This window comes from Lissotriton helveticus, chromosome 3_1 (genome assembly GCF_964261635.1).
Source record: "Lissotriton helveticus chromosome 3_1, aLisHel1.1, whole genome shotgun sequence".
Lineage (NCBI taxonomy): Eukaryota > Metazoa > Chordata > Amphibia > Caudata > Salamandridae > Lissotriton > Lissotriton helveticus.
The window spans coordinates 2,063,975,529-2,063,995,744 of NC_136061.1; positions in this window are offsets into that span (position 1 = coordinate 2,063,975,529).

Sequence of the window (20,216 nt, forward strand, 5' to 3'; positions counted from 1 at the left end):
AGTATCTTAGCCAACATAAGCAGACATATGATTAGAAATACTATGGTCAGCATGGTTATAATTCCATAAAATACAAAAGGAGAAATCATATTACAATGATGGTGAAAACATGTCCTATAGCGCCTAGTTTACCAACCTCCCTATAGAGGAACTACGTATTATAAACTAAAGAAGGTATCTTAGGCTTGCTTGGGGGACCCCATTATCTTTCCGCTGAGTAAGAGTGAATCACATTTGGATCAGCCAAAGCTCTCTGCATCCCTGGAAACCGAAAATCTTCCAAGTGTGTGAAATCATGGCAAGTGTGTGATAATAAGGACGCCAGAATCGTAGTTGGCTCACAGCTGCCAAATTGTTGTCTCTAGAAAGTGTTACTCGAACATGTCGAAAAACAGCTAACATGTTTTGATAACCTTGATGGCTTCAGCACTCACTGTGCAGACTAAGGGCACGATGTAAGTCTAGAGATGTCAAAAACAAAACATTTTCTCATGTGTAGACCTTTGTGAAGGCTAACTTACAAAAACAACTATGCAGTGTTGTGTGCAAAAGCAGCAAAAGGTAAAATGGTGTTAAAACTTCTAATAAGCCATGGTAACATAACATGCGTGCAAAGCAGGCTTTAGGCCATACTACACCCTCCCATGATCGGGTAACGCACAATAAAGGGGGCAAGATTCATAGAATGCAGAGTTCAAGTTTGAATGAGACAGAACCAAGTTCAGAAATGTTGCCAAACTTGATAATTGGGAGTAAAAATCCAAATTAAAAAGTTACCAAGTCAGTGACAACAACCACGGGTGGCCATGGTATGAGAAAAGACCTAAAAAATCAAGAAAAACATTAAGGCATTATAGTAAAAGATTTTCACCAGTCCAATACGTGTCTATGAAGCAGAAAAAGTCACACTTCAATCCAACAGCATCTATGCACCATACGTCACAACCGCCTCCAATAGGAAGTCATTGTCATCATCCATGAACGTTTCAGCCATCCAATTAAGTAATGAAAATGAACATGCATGTTCTTAAACAGCTGGGGCCTCTAGTACCATCAGAGGACAACTCGGGCTTTCTTTGAGATAACTGCATGCCAGAAAGTCATTGGCCGCAGTCCATATTGCCTAGAACCCCATGAGCCACTGCGCAGGCCATAATCCCGAAACCAGAACAATCTATTTCATGAGCAACTAAGGAACTCATTAGTAGATTAAAATCCAGATCAGGAGACACCGTGTTGCAGAGACCCAAATCCGGGGCCCATTCAAATCCACAATCCAGGCAATGGAAAACAGGCTGCACGCAAGTAAAGTAGGAAAACCAGAAAGATAAAACATACGCCACACTCAGAGTTGCCAGAGGTAGCGATCCATAGTATTCTAGCATCCGGTTACGTAGCTGCAGCAGCCTGGGCAGATCGTCGTGGGGCACAGACTGTGCATCCATTCTGAAGTAAACTAACTAACAGCAGCACACCCGCTCCTAAAGCGAGAATTAACGGGAAACCGCAGAAGACACTCAAAAAAATCGAATGAAAAAATGCTGGGATCACACCAAATATAGTTTGGAATAAGGTCACAAGGCCATAACTTACTACTTTGAAAAAGTGTGCCAGGCCCGTGGTCGACGAGGCATTAAAGATTGTGTGAATCAAAGCACTGAAATGTAGGTGCAGGTCTGTGTTTAATAAGGCATTCACCTCAGTACGAGTATTTGCAACGTGATGGATGAATGTCTCATGCGCAGATGTAAGGGTGGCTTCCTTCTGGGACAAAAGAGCTCTTATTCGACTCATCGTGTTGAACTCTGCTTTCAAGGTCGGAATCGAAGGCCAGATTGAAACATCGAGCCTCCCATGTGGAGGAGGAAACAGAACATTCTTACAGTAAACTACACGTTGGGAAACCATAACAATATACGGAATACCGTAAGCATACCACAGCAATCTTCATTATTTAATAACAAATAACTACCCTTTGCAAGCAATGTGAAAGTTGGTGTAATAGCCGGGGTGGGGGCGCCTTTCAAAACACACGCAAGATTTGGTGCTGTAACATTACAAGAACCGTGCAATTGCAGGTTTCTACACTCTAATGAGTGATCTGGGATGGAAGTGTAATCTTCACCTTTTAGATAAACCTCTTTTCCCTCTCTCAAGCACCTATATGTAAACGGGAGATTCCACACTTCATGTAAAAAGGCACTGCCTAAAGATTCAAATCTGCCTATGGCATAGTGTTTTATGCATGACTAAAATTTAAACAGGGGGAAAGGTAGAGTTATTAACCCATGGATGAGCCAAACTGCGGTATTCGACTCTGCAACAACAACAAACATTAAAGGGGGTCAAGGGGGATTTAGAGACCACACTCTGATATGGCCCCAACTAAACTGAACAAACAAGAGTGTCAGAGGGTCTAAAATTGCAAGAAGAGTGCTATATGTATATCTTAAGAGGACTAACAATGACTGACTTCTGCCACTGAAAACGGTAACGGTTCCAGTTTTTCAATATGTAACAGTGAAAACGTGGCATCTTTCATTGACATAAATTGTTGTTTAACAGTCAAATTAAAAGATAAAAATAACGATGTTGTGTTCATGTAATCCCAAGGCACTTTTCCAGATTTTAACATTTAAAGAGTCCAAGCAAACTGCATTATAGAACGCAATTGATTTTGTCCATGGTACAGAACTGCAACATCATCTTGTACAACATCAACAGATGAAACAATGTTATCCAATGTGTAAATGCGGGAAGAAAGGGTGTTAATGCTATTATCTACAACTGCAAGCACTTTTTCTAAATTGGCCTGATCAATAGTTCTAAGCCTAGAAGCAGCTTCAATCTGGGACAGTTTCCAAACTTCGTTGTATGCAGCATATATCCATCTTTTCGATCTGCCAGCTGCAGGACCTTTGACAAAATCATTCAAATCAACCGCGTCAGTCAGTTTGGGCAAATGCACCTTAACTGACGCTAAGGTCGAGTGCCTGAGCCAATTCTGACACAATTTGCAAACAGAATAGGTAGTGGCTGAATGTTGACTCGGGGATCTACTCTAACCTCTGTGTAGCCAGAGGTCAGACCTAGAAAACGGTGCTGTCAGGAATCCGTACTTTTCTGCCATAGCAACCAGACTTCGGGATTAATGCTGGAAACATTAAAAGAGGAATTACTCAACCGGGCTTGTAAATCACTAAGGGAAGTACTGGTGTAATTATTCCAAAGGGGGTATTCACCCAAATCAGCAAACGAAGGAGCATTTAATTTTTCAGAAGTAGCCAATCCAAAGCAGGTGGTTTGTGAAATAGTAGCATTCAGAAATAACTATGGTTCGGGATGAGACATGCACGATGCAAAGCCTCTGTGTCTTGCACTTGCCAACTCTTAGAACGCCAAACAGATTTAAGATCAACGGTATCTTTCCACAGCTCATAGCCCTTAACAGCCAACTGGTCAATAAAGGACTTTGAATACAGTAATTTTGTGTGGGTAAGTCTAACCTTGGAAGAGGACTTCTCAGTCATCCTAATATAAAATGCATTCGGGTTTGATTGATTAAAATCAGTAAAATAGAACTTTTTCAAAAGAGTTTTGGAGCTGCCTTCAGCAGGTGCGGGACAATGTTCCCACTGTGTGTAGGTAACCATATTTCTTAATGAATTTGATTTATGCAGAAAGTGATTGCCAAAATGCTGGTAACAGTACAAATCACCATAGTTCGCAGACTCGCAGAAATATAAATCTTCGGCATCGAAGGCAGCATAATATTTCAAATCAGAAAATAAATCCTCTACCGCCTGGACGACCCTATCATCAGAGTGAATGTTTTGTTTAACCACATCTCCCATAGAAACACGGAGTTCATTGGGAACATTAATAACCTCTGTGGGACCATATATCTGGAACTTCACCGCATCCCACACAATCCCATCTAAAACGGGCCAAGCAGTTATATTCACAAAAGTCTGGGTCCTCTTCATTTTATGCGAAGAGGAGTGGGCGGCCAAAGTTCCATCAATTAGTCTAATTGAAGTTCTTTCTTGAACGTAGGGGCCATTAATACAACTAAAAATATACACCACAAATCCGATGAACATAAATAAAAAGATTGAAAAAAGCACCAGTCAAATGTAAGTCCAAGGTGGAATCAAAAATGTTTTTTAAACCAGGTAGCAAAAATCAAAACTTTTGAAGGGGCCTTAGATGTTGTAGAGCCAGTGTCAAATGAAAAATGGGATTGATTAGTCACACGGGTCTCCAAATCAGGCTTAGACAAGTCTTTGGGGTAAGTATATTCAGTATCATTAAGAGGATCACCAGCAGTTGAATTCAATAAAGGATTTGCAACTGAATTCATTTCAATGACCACATCAGGCTCAATGGCAGGATCCGGGACCAAAACAGAGTGTCGCACCATTGCTGGGCACGAAACGGCAGGAGTCATACTATGAAGAATCGGCCACCCTGTGTAGTTTGACATTGTCAATGGAGATGTACCTGTTCCCCTTTTGCCCAGGAAGAAGAGGTAAAATGACTGTTCTTGTACCCTGCATGCCAAGCACAGGAACTGGAGCTCGGTAGGAGAGACTGAATTCCTTCTTGTTCTCGATCTTCTCTCGGACCAGTTCCCCAACTTGGGGTTGCCAGCCGACTACCGGAATCTGCAATGCAGCATCAGATGTGGAGGGCAAGTGTTCCTTTGCAAGACTGTCTCTGGTCTTTTGTAGTTTCTGTAAAACATTAGAATGTTCATCTACGTCAAAGGATGCGGCTGCTGCAGCCATGTCTAGACCATCAAGGTTCGGGACAAACATTTTGATGCCAAAGAGCATTTCGTTTGGGATCTGCCCACCCAGAGACCTTCTAGGGAGATTATTTAGTGCATGCTGTACGCTATTAAGGTGGCTAAGCCAGTCTCTGCCAGTACCTAATACCTTGACCTGGACCCCCAATGAAGCCATGGCATCCTTGCACGCCTTAGAGGAGAACGCTGGACACTGGTCCAAATGGAAGGTACCACACGCAAAAATTCCCATAAAGACGCGCAAATCCCTTACGACAGTTCTGGAATCAGCACTTCTTTGAGGCCACAACCACACAAAGTGTGTGCAAGAGTAAACTGCTACCAAGATAGACTTATACGCAGTATCAGATGAGAAAGGACCTCAGTGTTCTAAATAAACAAACGGAAGTGGTTTATTAGATATGTACAACTGAGTTTGGGGTGGGCGGGCAGCAGTAGAAGGATTAATTTGCTGACATATGCCACATTGAAGGACATATTCACGCGTATGTTTGTACATACACCGTCACCAATACCGTTGCTGGAGAAGAGAAACAGTAGCTGACGCCGGCATGAGATGAGGCCATCCCAGCGTGGGCTGCTGTAATCAAAGTCTGCCTGCGGTCCGCGTTGGGTATCAACCTGTCACCAACGTCGTTAATTCTCATATAAGGAACTTTATCAAGACTTAAATGATAAGAGTATTTAGAAGGGAAACCTCTAGTGTAATTACCTCCCTTCTCTGTTGCGGCAATAGCTACCAAGATGTCATCATCAATCTTAATTTTGGAATGTGTAACCACTGCTACTGCATATGTTGCAACTGCTGTCTTCACAGCTCCATCCGCGAGACAGTTGCCAACAGCGTGAACACCAACACGTTGGTGACCCAGTGTATGAATTACAAAGACAAGTGGCAGCCTTTCTTTAAGCTCAGCCACTCGAACCAAGATCATTTTATGTTTTATTGTGCGACCTTTGGAGTCACGATAATCCTTTTGAGTCCAAAAGTGGAGATTGTCATTGTATGATTGAACACAGTAGTAAGAGTCACTTACAATAGGAGTAGTCACATTGGGATCAGTGTACTTCAATGCATGCACGAAGCTCTGCCAATTGGGTGGTACAGTCCCCTAATGTCTGTGTATGCACAACATCGGACTTGAATTCACCATCCACCATAGTACCAACCACAATTGCGCAGGCCGAACAATATGCGTGCTTTGAAACCATAGCCGCTTGTGTGCTTCCATCAGTGTAAATGATACAACTGAAATCCTCCAGTGGGCACATCGTCAGAGGAGCAGGATGAAAAAATTCATACTGCAAGAACTCTTGAGTTTGCAGAGAGGAATCAAAAATGAACATGACATCCGGAGATGTCAAGGACGTGGCCCATTGTATCCACCGCGGGTGCAAAGCTTTGGAATTTGGTACACTGGCCTTCATCACTGCCTCCAAGGGAGGATACGGAGTAGCAACCAAAATGCGCTTTACCTGCGACAGTGCACGTTCCTTAAGAATTGCCATTTGCACTGCTGTCAAACTTTTTCCACAGTGGAAACCGCAACTCAGTCGAAGTGTACAAGTGTGACTTGTAAGCGATAAGGACTGTGTCACCCTCACTAAAAGTGAGGTATGTGAAACCCACCGCCCCGGTACGATTCTTAGCACCAGGTTGGTGTGGTAATCATGGCTCAACAAGAATTTATATTCTAGAAGATCAGCCTGCAAAGATTGCATGATGGCTGAATGCTCAGGCAGCCAGCAGGATTTGGAAAAAGAAGGTTGTATCAAACCTTAAAGAGGCTTGATATGCTGGGCATATTCGGGAATGTAGGTATGGCCGAAATTCAAAAAGCCCAGCAAAGATTGTAGTTTCTTCAGTGTTGTGGGAGTGCGCATTTCTCCAGGAAGTGAGGTGCTAAACCTCCACCTTCATTCTTGAGCTCGTAGCCCAGGAACAACTCTGTGTACTCTGCAATGTGAGATTTTGCAAAGTTAACTTTGTAACCAAATCTGCAGAATTGCAAATTAGGCGGTCCACTCCGCACAGATGAGTCCATAATTCGTCGTCTATGAGATAGATTTCATCCACATACTAACATGCATCTGTGTCGATACCCTCCAATAGAGAGGCAACACGGGCGGCAAAGATGCCTGGACTGTTCTTATAGAACATAGCCAAATTGCAAAATTGGCGCTATTTGCCACCCCTGGTAAAAGCTGTCCATTGATTACTAAGAGGGGACAGAATGTGGGCAAAAAAAACATTACATATGTCAAGTGTGGTTTTGAACCTTTTGCGCACGAGACTAGAGCAGAACTGTGAGTATTCTGTACCGCACACATACGACAATGTGAGTGTAAGTGGAAGTGGCGATAATCCAATACCAAACGGTTCGAGCCATCTGGCTTGGTCACAGTAAAAAGAGAGTTATTCATCGGAGACACAGACGTTTCAATTACACCTTGATATTCCAATTGTTCAAGGATTTCCTTTGCTTTCTCTTTCATTTGGTTCCCAAAAGCCTTTTTTGCATTTGTCTCTCTCTTTCTACCTATGCTCAACTCTGTGTTCTTTCTGCTTATGTCTTCTTTGCCTCTTCATTTTCCATGCCTTTGCCCGCTGTTAGTTGTGTTTCTCCTCCCTTGCCACCCTCCCCTCTTCATGTGTCCTTCACCCGGCCCTTCCTCCTACCAGTGAACTTATTTCAGCACCACATGTCAAATGTAGGTAACTTCAGTCCACTTAGAAAGATATTCAAAATAGTGTTGGTGGATGGGCCACTGAAAGCCCAAGCCAGACGCCTGGCTTTTGCTCAGCTGGCAGACCGTTCAGCCTGCAAGCTCAAAAGGAGCTGATTTTTCTCCCATTGAACTCCCAATTCACTGCCCACCAAAACTCACTACTGCTGTTGGACCCCTCACACCTCATCTCAACTTGCCCTCCTGCTGGGCCTCTCACTTCCACCTCACTCCAGCTTCAGGCCCATCCAGACAGTAAAACAAGACAAGATGACATGCTTGTGCTTCCCTCCCACTCAATAAGGCTACAAGACGTCATAGAAATGTACAGGGTGAGGAGAGCCAGCGCTGATCTGGCCGAGCTGGTACTACCTATGTTGAAGAAGCAAGCACTCTCCAGACCTCACACCAAATCGAGGAATTACTAACAATTACCTATAGCAACAGCAAAAGCAGGGAAAAAAGCAAAGACAACAAAATGTAAATGAAAAAACACTAGAAGTAAAGCCTGAGTAAGTGAGCTAGCCAGTCAACTCAATACAAGGCAAGCAAAGGCAAGCAGAGCATAACAGCGTCAAATACCAAAATACCAAACCAAGAGAATAGTAAAATACCGGGAGAAGAAAAGAAGAAAAAGAGAAACAGATTTGTGATGCTCAACAGGGAGTCCCTCGCCACAAGGACCGAAAACCCAAACACCAGGAGGTCAGGGAGAACAAGGGGACCACCCCCCAGCGTGGGAAGGGCTAAGTGAGAGAAGATGGATTCTGAAAAAGGCAGGGTGCAATCACAATCATCAGTCCCCTTAGTAATTATTAACTCAGGGCCACAGAACATGGACACACAGAGCTGGTGCACGGATGAGTTGGTGGCCCATATCAAGAAAAGTTACACTTACTCCTTTCAAACAAAAATCTTGTCAAAGTTTGCTTCTTGAAAGATACAGGCTCCACCATTATAATCATCCAGCAGCGAAATCAAAGACCTGCAGCCCCAACTAGAGCCCCTATAGTCTTTAGACTCTCAAAGGGCAAGCAACCAGGCAGACGAGGCTCTTACAAAGCCTTAAAACCCTATGACCAACAATGGCCTGGAGGCATCCAGCAGGGAAGACAGTATGCCAATACCAGCAGAAGCTACCCAACCAAGGCAGTTAACCCAAGAGGGCCAAGAATACCAAGAGGTAATTCACACCATAGGAAACCAAGGGGCAGTGATGGAGTGGAAAAACGGTTCACACAGGCTAAACACTAGGCAGCCTGTCCGGGGATCCCGCACGTCTTCTTATGACGGACCACGAAGGTACCCCTGCCACAGCATCAGCACCAGTGCAAAACGACAAGCAGAACACAAAACAATGGATGTAGAGTCATGAATCATCTAGTTGAGTACCCCCTCTTCCGCCCACAAAAAACCCACTCAGAGGTCAACCCTCTTGACATGCACCTCAGCCACTGAACACCCTAGAAACCCCAAAACAACCCAACCAATAGGAATCTCTCTCTCCCTGCTATAACCCTGGGAGGACAGACATATGGGAAGAAGCTGTAAAAGTATCACCCGAGGAAAAAATATTACCACACCCAGGCACAGAATCTCCACGAGTCACTTTTCAGGGATCAGTGACAGCTCTTACATGGCACGTGGCCGTGTGGCATGACAACAGACCTAACGCCCCTCCAAAATGAACCAATACAAGAGAGGAGCATAGAAAGGAACCAGGTAGCAGCCAGAGGAACAACCAGAACCGAGACTAGACCAAGCACCGAGACTCAGTCAGCGCAGGATGTTTGTGCCAACTACCCTGCTTCAACAGAAGGCATCTTCGTCTTGGGCTCAGGCCACTATATACTGCCTGGGAACACATGGGGCCTTTAATCAAGGGTTGTTAGCACAGAAGATCTGCATGGGGCCAGGCCCCCAAACTCTATTAACCACACCTTACCGATAGGGCAAACCACTGCAACTGAAGGGTACCAAATTCCACCAACAGGGCCCACCTCGTCTAGTCAGCACTCAAGGGGTCAGGGTCACACAGTACCACAATCTTCAACTTGTACCGGATCCTTTCATCCTACTTTTCAAGCCCGAGTATAAGCCAAGCAGCAATTGTGTTGTTCTAAATAGGGGCAACATTCTACTGCTGATGGCAACTATTCCAACCCTAGTCAACATATGGTCCACTGATTTTGCTCGGAATTGAGTTTATCAAACCAGTAATCACCTCTGCTCGTGAAGTCACCAAGACCACCTGGAGATCATCATCAATTGCACAAAAAGTACTCTAAAGCAACAAACATTTAAGGCGGGGGGCATAAATATCAATCTCCACCACAGTATCGGCTATCCATCTCCACTGCTCCCCAGCGTGGCAAACAAAACCAATGTTGCAGCAAAAACCACCTGTTCCGTCTTCAGGGAAGCCCGGGGCGATTCACCCACATTGAGGTGGACAGCCAGCAATAGGCAATCTCGACCACAGCACCCACCTCAGACATTAAATCGGCTCTTGATCTCAGTTGGATATCCAACATCATCAATGGCTAATCCCACACCCAATGACAAGACCTACACTGGGTAGCACCACTCTTTCAGCCAAAATCCACCCCCTGCTTGTGTACATGGAACATCAGTGGTCTGGCAAGCAAAGTCACTGATCCAGACTTTCTGATCTACATCAAATCGTTTGATATAATCTTGTTTCAGGAAACCTGGCTAGCTGAACCACCCCAACTACAGGGCTTTATGCGCATTTCCACTCGAGCAGTCAAGCGTTCTCAATACGGCCACCTATTGGGGGCTTTGCAACTTATGTGCCATTTACCTGCACAACCAAGACAGAAGGAGTCCCCAGCTCCTTCAGCAGACATGATTGCAGTCAAGATCAGCCTTATATTCGATGGTCACAAGGAAGAGGTAATAATTGTCAACACCTACATACACCCAAAACACTAAAAACAAGGTTCGGAACACCTCACGGATCAGTTTCTGGCACACAGAAGCAATCAGAACACCCCTAATCTCTTCCTCTCTGGTGATCAGAATTTACATTTCCAGGCTCCTCAGAGGGAGATGAACTGAAAGGACAGTTCTCATACCGGAATATCCCTGAACAAAGGAGTCCCTATGGCAGAACAAGGAAACAGACAGATACCTACAGGAAGATTTGGAGCACATCAGACCTAGGGCAAATCCAACCAATTCATGGCACCTTCAAAAAACCTGTTTAGAAATCAATACAAAGCCTCTCATTGGCAGAAGACAAGGCCAAATTCTGAGGCCGTAGTCATGCCTGGATGAGGATCAACAGCTACTGATCACTTACCCCTAAAAAATACTTCAACCTAGGGTACCCAAGAAATGCAAAAGAAACATTCTCAAAGCACTGTTTGAGGATACACCCTTCAAGTCTGTGTCACATAACATGGCAAAGGGAACAGTTCTCAAACTGCTTTCAACTATGTGACTCAGTCACTGAAGCCCTGCTGCACCTGCTCTGCATCTGCAGCAAAGTGAAGGATGAACAAATCTGACTCCTCAAAACTCAGTTCAACTCAAAAGGGATCCACATGTGGAGACAGGCATTGCTGGCCTGATTCAATGCAGAGGATCCGCAGTTCAACTGCAGGCTGATAAACATTCCTCGCGCTGGTAGAAAATAAAATACCAAGAGCCAGTAAATACACTCCACCAGCAGTGTTCACAGTTGCTATGGAACCTCTAAACTGCAGTCTACAACTGGGTTTACAACCAGTGCACTTTACACCCCATGTACCGGCCTCTAAATCTAAATCCCTGTATGGACAGGTCAATAGTGTTTTCATGAATGAGTTGGAACAATGATAAATCGGCTCCTTGCTATATAACTACTGGTCTATATGTTTTATTTTATGTGTGGTTTTATGCATTTTATCCTACATTGTTGAACTCGGCTGCATTGCACTGGTTTTAATTATCTATTCAAAAATAAATTACTTAGGGCCAGATGTACGACCATTTGTACATGCGCAAGCGGGTTTGCGAACCCGTTTGCGCATGCAAAAATGGCATGGGGTACGTAAAAACCCTATTTTGCGACTCGCAAAATAGGGTTTTGCGACTCGCTATTAGGAAGGGGCGTTCCCTTCTTAATAGCGTGCATAACCCTATATATACATATTTTGTGTCTGCAATTGCAGGCGCAAATCACTCACAAATTGCCACCCTCTTCAAGAGGGTGGGTAATGGGGTCGCGAAAGGGAAGGGGTCCCCCCCTTCCTTTTTGCGAACGCAGGGAAAAATATTTTTTAAGGGCAGGCAGTGGTCCAGGGACCACTGTCTGCCTTTATAAAATTTAATGAAACGTTTAATCTTTTTTTTCTTTAATGCATCCCGTTTTCCTTTAAAGAAAACAGGCTGCATTTGCAATAAAAACTGCTTTATTTAAGAGCAGTCCCAGACATGGTGGTCTGCTGAGCACAGCAGGTCACTGGGAGGGCCTGCCATTCCCAATGGTGTCGCAAATTGCGAGAGGCTCATTAATATTCATGGGCCTCTCGATTTGCGATGACATTGGGAATCGCTAACAGTGTGTTACACACTGTTGTACATCCTAAATAGTGTCTCGCAAATTGTGAGTCACAAAAGAATCGCAAATTGCGTGGTAATATTTTGGCCGTCGTACATCTGGCCCTTACTTACATACTGTGTCCCCTTGCGTGATGCAAGTGTGACGCAAAACCTTTGATAAATATTCTGTTGTATTTCTATCTAGGACCCTAATTCGATATTCCTGATTTATGCCCTTATGTGGTTATAATAAATAATATCCTATAAAGGCATAAGAATCATATGCATATTTAGTCGTAGCCCATGCAGTCCAAATTAAGCAAGGCTACTTCCCCAGGCTCCTAGAGAGTACAACGAGTTCTCTAAACAAACCAAACCTCCAGCAACCTGGGAATTCCCCATGCTTTTGTTTCGATTTGTCCTAGAACTCCTGTGAGCACTGTAAGAACGTCCAGTTCTTAGTGACATCTTTATTGACGTCTTATGTCCAACCTTACGTCAAACCCGGCACCTTTCAGGTATAAATATACCAACGTTGCCTTAAGCAAACACACGGTGGTTTGGAGCAGAGCGGCTATCTACTTGCCCGAGAGCCCAGCTGATGCGATAGCCCACGGACGCCGCCCCTCCTTTTTGACGCACTGAGAGAGACGCTGTCTTTTCTCCTGCCGAGAAATCCAGCTCCGGTGTTCTCAGCCACCCTTGCTGGTTGCTGGGATATCGAGTCCTGAGAGAGATACCAGACCTCCTGCTTTCTATTACCCAGGTACGGAGCTGACTAAACCCTTAAAGAGAATTCTTGACTCAGATTCTTGGCAAAACCAACTTAACTTAAACTGCTACTTACTTACTCCTTCCCACGTATTAGGCTTAGGTCAGGTACACCGGGGTAGGCGTATTTAGAAGCACCAGTTGAGTACGTTAGTCAATGTATATATGTATGTATATATTTTATACAATTTTAAGTATCATATGGCTAAGAAACCATATCAATGCTTTTACAGTATTATTTTATAATACTCCTTTTACTGTACGCACTTTACTTTATGATAAGTATTGCAATTGTGGCAATTCATTTCTCTTGCATGAGAAAGAAGACTGCTCAATAAATAACACCTTTTATTGAAAACGCCCGTCTCTCTATTCTTTGCACTCTGGTGAAACTAAGTATGCACGATTGACTGAGTAAAATAGCTGTCTATTGTTTTCACACGACTCTAGAGATACACTCTTATTCTGAGGGAGCAAAGTTGCCATGTTTATGGTTGTCAGAAGCTAATCCCTTCTTGTCTATCCAGGGAAGTTAAACTCCTCCTTGTTTATTCGAGAAAGTTTCTAGTGACTTCTGAGCTAGCTGGCAAAACTAATTAAGTCTAATATAGTCAGTAGAGACCTAGTCGACCTCAGTCCTACGTCTACACTGCTGTTTATATTATTCCAATGGGCAAAGCCTATTGGGAATATAGGAACTACACTACAATTCCTCCTGAAATCAATCCAGCTCCTCCACGGCTTAACGATATTGCGTGATCCTGTGCAAATATTTGGTTTCACAGCGCCTCGTTTTTCTTCATTATCACATAGGTGAGCACCTTCAAATATGTGAGTTCCAGAAATGCACTATAATTGTGCTCCTTGGCAACATACAGGGTACATATGACAACTAACTTGTCTCTTAGTTGACTAGTGCCAAGGGAGCAGGAATGCTTCAAAGTTCATATTTAAAATACATTTACTTTTAATTAATGGTTTTCTACGCAGTGTTAAAATCTAACGTAGTAAGGTGAAGCATTTCAACATGTCAAAGCAATGCACGCTTTTGAATTCTGGAGAGACTTTATCATAGTTTTAAGTGATATGTGTTGCATGATCTACATGCCAGATATATTCATTGCTCCGCTCGTTCACATGCTCTTAGAGACAAGTCAGACGTTTGGCTCGTCTCTGGATTGACTCTCGTTATCATTTTGTTGGCCCGCCCACCTCTACAAAATACATCATTAAAGGGTCTAAAAACTAAAAGGCAAAAAGGCATACTTCACTTGCTGGATGTCTGCAGCCCAGAAGGCGATGAAAAACTGTTGAGGGGGTGGGTTCTTCTCCTTCCTGAACTGAAGAAGCAATGCATTAACAAAGCAAAGCAGATGGCGATTGCTTCTTAAGAGGCTAATTAATGATTGTGAACACTCAGAGGAAGTTCCTATGAGTGTATTTTGAAAAGTAAAGCAAGCCCTCCCCCATATCCTAGTAGTAGTTGCTATTATTGCCTAGAATATCCTTTACAGTCGACATCTGATGCCAAACCTAAATTAGAACAAGTATAGAGGATTTATACAAATACTATAAAGCTTCAAGTAAAGTGATCTGCGAATCTCTTGCAGTAGTGCATTACAAACAATTGATATTAATAGAAACATTCACATATATTTTGTAATTTATTTAATTGAGGTTACGTACAGTGCGGAACTAGCACAGGAAGGTGACAGGCTTCTGTACATCTGGGCCAGATTTATCATAGTGTTGCATTGCCCTTGCATCACATGAGGTAACACACCGACAACGCAACACTAAAGTCCTTTTTATCATGCAACTCAAGACTGCTTGGTAAATCTGGAGTAACGTAAGGGGGCGCATGGTGCTTCCTTGTGTTATTGTGCCCCAGGGAGGCGGTACATAGGTGATGAGTGGGTGTTCCCATGCATCCACCCATGGATATTGGTGCATTCCCAAATATCCCATTAGTGGTAGACCTGGTAATGCATAAAAAAACTATGCATTATCAGGGCAGGGGCGATAAGGAGAAATATACTTATTTTGCCTTATTTTTTCCTCTTTCTACCTGTGTTGCATTCTGCATTCAAACAGTCCTGCTTGCAATGCAGGCACCCTTGCACCATGACGCAAGGGTGCCTGTGTTGGCCCTAAGCAGCCAAAAGTGAGCCAGCGCAAGCAGAGGACAGAAATGTGCCATGTAATGTTAAATATGGCACATTCCTGCCCTCTCCCTTTCACACAGCCCAGCAGGGTGTCTTGCTGCGTTTTGTTGTGTGAAATTTCGATAAATCTGGGCCCGGGTATAGAAATGCCTTACATGCTGGTCATAGACACCTGGACAATGTTGCAACAATGGGCATGTCAATTTTCATTGCTTGAGTATAAGTCTGGTAGTCATACCTTCATAGGAACAGTGACGAAATTACCTAGTAGTACCACACTTCAACATTTTCTGAATATCAGGCATTAGGGGTAGACTTTGGAGGGTTGGAGGTCATAGGCTGTAGCAAAAGATTTTGTGTTATCTAGGTACCTTGCACCAGTGTTATTTATTCTTTCAAATTATATTCAGGGAAGTTTTGATCAGCTAACAAGTAAGCATACGTTAGAAGAATAGCGCACCCCACTGGTACACTTTAGAACTTTTGTGTGACAATACCATTGTATTCCAAAGCAAGAAACACAGACTGTTATGTCCACCTTTTATGGTTTGTCAAAGTGTTTTATTTCTTAGTGTTCTCTTAAAGAGTGCACAAGGAGGCCCTTGGCAGTATAATGTTATACTGCTATTAATTAAAGAGGAGACACAGTTTACATGATTGGGTGACAGAGAGTTGCTTTTATCCAAAGAAACACTTTTGAGGGTATTACATAATGTAGATCATCAGCACAAAGCAGTACAATGATGCTATTCCAAAACTTAAAGCTGGATTCGCTGATTTATGTGCTATAAATACTACGTGCAGAAAAAGCACTTTATGACTATAAATTACACATTCTGATTCGTAGAATGAGAAATGGTGGAAGTATCAATATTACCACAATTTCAAGTTTGGGGAAAGGGGTATGATTGTACCATCTCTAAATGGGACATGCAGCAAGGGTGGGTAAACATCCGCAAACGTGTTCTGTTTGTATGTATATCTGAGTGCTTCTTAAAGGTGGTGTCTCACTCTAGAGTTACAGGTATATATACTACATGAAAGGCAGACCTAAGCGCCTTTCCAAAGTGGGAAATGGCAGGGAGCACCCCTCAATTTACTGGAGCTGTAAACAAAGGGATAACTCAATAAGGAAAGATATGTTCTCGTTGGAGAAAAGAAAAAGTTACATGTGCTGATTATCATTTGTGTTTCCTTTACATGTGTACATTTTCCACAATGTGAAATTTCTAGAGCTTACTTTATATTGATTGGGCTACTCCAGGTAATTAATGACTCTAATACATTGTCCACAATTATTTTTGACTCCCGAAACCGGATTTAGGTGTAACTCCAGCTGGGCGGATTTCCGACTTCTCCACAATTGCCTTTGAGATTTGGGTCCCTCGTGCATGTTAAAGTTTACAACACAGAAGCAAGTATGTGAGTCACTGCTGTAGTACTAAATATGCTGGCATATGAATGAGTTCTAGCCCCATCCAAAAGATGGGGAAGGTACGTTAACACAAATCAAGGCCAGTTCACGTGGGTCTGACCTGCCCGGATACCTACTGATGCTCACTTGCCCTAAGAATGTGGTGCCCCCTCCACCCGGAGAACTCTCAAATGGGTCTTCACTCCCTCTTGGAGAAGCCAGATTAAGGGTATCGCCTGTGCCAAAGCCTCGTCAAAAAGTATATTCACACGATACCATTCTGAGTAGTAGATCCAGTTTAATCTCTGCATTTGATTAATCATTTAATGCACAATACCTTTGAAGAATGTGTTTGCCTTGCCTCATGGGATGGATGGGAATGTGGTTCCCTGCTTAATTTGTAAAGACAATAAGTGCCAGTGCTCTAGTGAGGAGGGAGGCCTCTGCAGCTTACACCACCCATTGCCACTTCCAGCGTTGTAATTGACAGTACCTACACAACTGCTAACCAGCACATTACCACTAGCGTGACAATTCAGACTTTTCCAGGCCCCCCAAAGCTATTAAAAGTGCTTTGGTGGCAGGTATTGATTGTTTTTAATGCAAATTGATTTAATAAACAATTGCTGTTCTGCTCATTTCTAAATTATTCAAACAGTGCCACCATTTCATAAATGCAGGTGTCAACAATTAAGTGCTGGTGACGAACACCACCACAAATTAAGCACCAGGTATGGTCACATTATGAACAGAGGAAATCCTGAAACAGTCATAATAAGAGCAAAAGTATTGGTTTTTATGGCCTCTAGGTGAAATTTCCCTGTTCCTCTCTTCATCTGTAGTGGGCATTTGTGGGGCTCTGGGCCCTTCCCACATGAAGGCTGTTTGTTGCACTTCTGCCTCATTTCTGGAAGCTGTATTTACATTCAATCAATCAATCAGTCAGAACATTTGTAAAGTGCACTACTTACCCGTGAGGGTCTTTAGGCGCTGGGTGGGTGGGGGAGGGGAGGAAATGCTGCTACTTCTCAAAGAGCCAGATCTTGAGGAGTCTTCTGAAGGTCAGCAGTTCTTGGGTCTGGCGTAGGTGGGTGGGGAGGGTGTTCCAGGTCTTGGCGGCGAGGTGGGAGAACAATCTGCCGCCGGAGGTTGCTCTTCAGATGTGGGGGACAGTGGCGAGGACGAGGTCGGCGGAGCAAAGCTGGCGGGTGGGTGTGTAGAAGCTGAGTCGTCTGTTGAGGTACGCTGGTCCGGTGTTGTGGAATGCCTTGTGAGCGTGGGTGAGAAGCTTGAAGGTAATCCTCTTGTTTACGGGGAGCCAGTGCAGGTCTCTCAGGTGTGGTGTGATGTGGCTGCGGCAGGGGATATCGAGGATCAGGCGTGGAGAGGCGTTGTGGATGCGTTGAAGTCGTTTCAGTAGTTTGGCCGAGGCTCCTATGTAGAGGGCGTTTCCAAAGTCCAGCCTGCTGCTGATGAGGGCCTGGGTGTCCGTTCTTCTCGTTTCGGTGGGGATCCACTTGTAGATCTTGCGGAGCATGCGGAGGGTGTTGAAGCAGGAAGAAGAAACGGCGTTGACCTGCTTTGACATTAACTCCTGAACTTCCTCCATTGTGCTTGTTTGGGTAGGTCAGAGAAGGTTTTTGCCTATGCTTCTGTGCCTTCCCCTACTCCCTCCCATTTCTGCCATTTCTTTTGCATATGACCACGCAAACATGTGGATCTCTGGTAGCGCATTCTCATAGCCCATTTAATGGTATCGAATTCCAGACATGTCCCTGCTTTTCTTCATCTGTTCAATTTTGCTGGGCTTGGTAGAATGTCATCAGCCACAACCTTGGAGGTATTGAATGTCATCTGTGCAGGGCTGAAGATCATGGGCTGCTGGAATGTCATGTAGAGATGCTCTCTGGTTTGTGATTGTGTGGTATAATTATCTAGCACGACAAAGCTGCAATATCTTTCTTTTTGCATTCTTGCAGATATACTACTCTTGCACTCAGGAGGGTTACATCATTTTAGGGCATGAGAAACACAGGCTAACATCACACATCCAAAATTCAGACTAATGCATCTTCCTTTGTTGAAGCAGATGCAGGGGAACTTGCAAAGCTTATCAAATGCAACATGTCTGCCACTGGTGAACTTTAAGGTGATGGGGAAAGTCTCTGCTGTTGATTACTATTTGTTCATTTGTATGCACTGTGGTGTGCATGGGAAAGGTAACCTGGTATGCCATACAGTGCTTCATTGTCTTGTGGTTTTGAGAGGTCAGTAGTTTCTGGTAAGTCTTATGCCATAGTAACATAGTTTACATAGCACTTTATCATAATTCACCCTGTGGGTGTCTCATCATTTTTGGTGTTTATGTTTGCTAATTGTTCTTTTGTGATTTTTTTATTTTTCCGCTATCCATATTTAGGTGTGTTTATGTGATGTGGGTCCTAGCACATTTGTCTGAATATTTTTATGATTGATAGATCACAGTGTTTGGGGTGAGCTTGGCCATTCTAATGTGATCATAAGAGTTTCCCAGACTAAACAGGGACCTCGAGATGTCCTGTTAGAATCCTTCAAATCTGGCTTGTGGTCCCCCGTTGATGGAGGTAAAGATGTTGCAATTGGAACCTCTCAGGCTATTCACTTGGCGTGTACATCACCTTCCAATGCTGAAAATAGCAGTTTTGCGGCTATATTTAACCATCATTTTGGTAGGAGGTCCTTTGGTAAAAATACTGGGCCTGGTGCACAAAGATAAACGTACACTTTAGGACTAGTCCCCAATGCCTAGCCAGCCCCTTCATTTTTATTTTATAGAAACAAAATCTAGAAACTGAATTTGTTTGTGAAAAAAGCAAAAAAAGTGCCCCTGACATAAAGGGAGTTTTCTCCAAGCATTTCTGGGGCATTTACAATAGTGGGCCTATATATTATGATTCTGTGTCCGAAGGACCACCCTGGAAAGGAGTGGGCACTTGAAGCTGGCAGTTTTGCGTTGGATAGGTCTCCAGTTAAATGTTTTCAATGGGAGAGCCAGCTGGTGTTCTGCCATCAGAAACCTTGCAGTTCCCCATCACTAACCGATGAGAGTAGATTTTGCACAACGAGCTCTCTCGTGTGTCAGATCCTAAATGACTTTCAGAGTGTGAAGTACTAAACGGTGTTAAGCCCCACATCATTATTCAAAGTCTGACACAGAAGACACACACTCTTACCAGTTATTGATCAGAATAAGTCACTACATTCTGGGATGTTTATGTACAAGCTAAAGTGACGCACCGGCGGCGCAAGGGGCTTTTAAATAAGCCCCTGGGTGTGCAAAGCAAAACTTTCACGCTCAAAGGTTTGTAAAGGCCATGTAATCTTTACAAATTGACTGTGGGTTATTCTCCACAAAAAGTGTTTTGTGTGATCTTTTTTTCTTTTTTCCACAAAATGTGGATCATGCCCATTACTTTGCCAACAACTCTTACAGGCACATGCATCATTGTTGGCTTTTGCGATTTCTTAGTTGCGATTTTAAAGGAATCGCAATTAAGAAATCGCAAAAGCCTATGCATGAAGAAATCACAGAAAAATTTGCGATTTCTAAACATTCCTTAATTGCGACTCGCAATTGCGAGGCGCAATTAAGAAATACCTCCCTATTCATTCCTATGGGCCTGGAGGCCCATAGGAATGAATGGGAAGACATTCTCAATTTGCGATTAGCAATTAGCGAATCGCAAATTGAGAATGCGATTTCAAGGGTGCAGGGGTGTCCAAAGGACAGCCTGTTGCACCC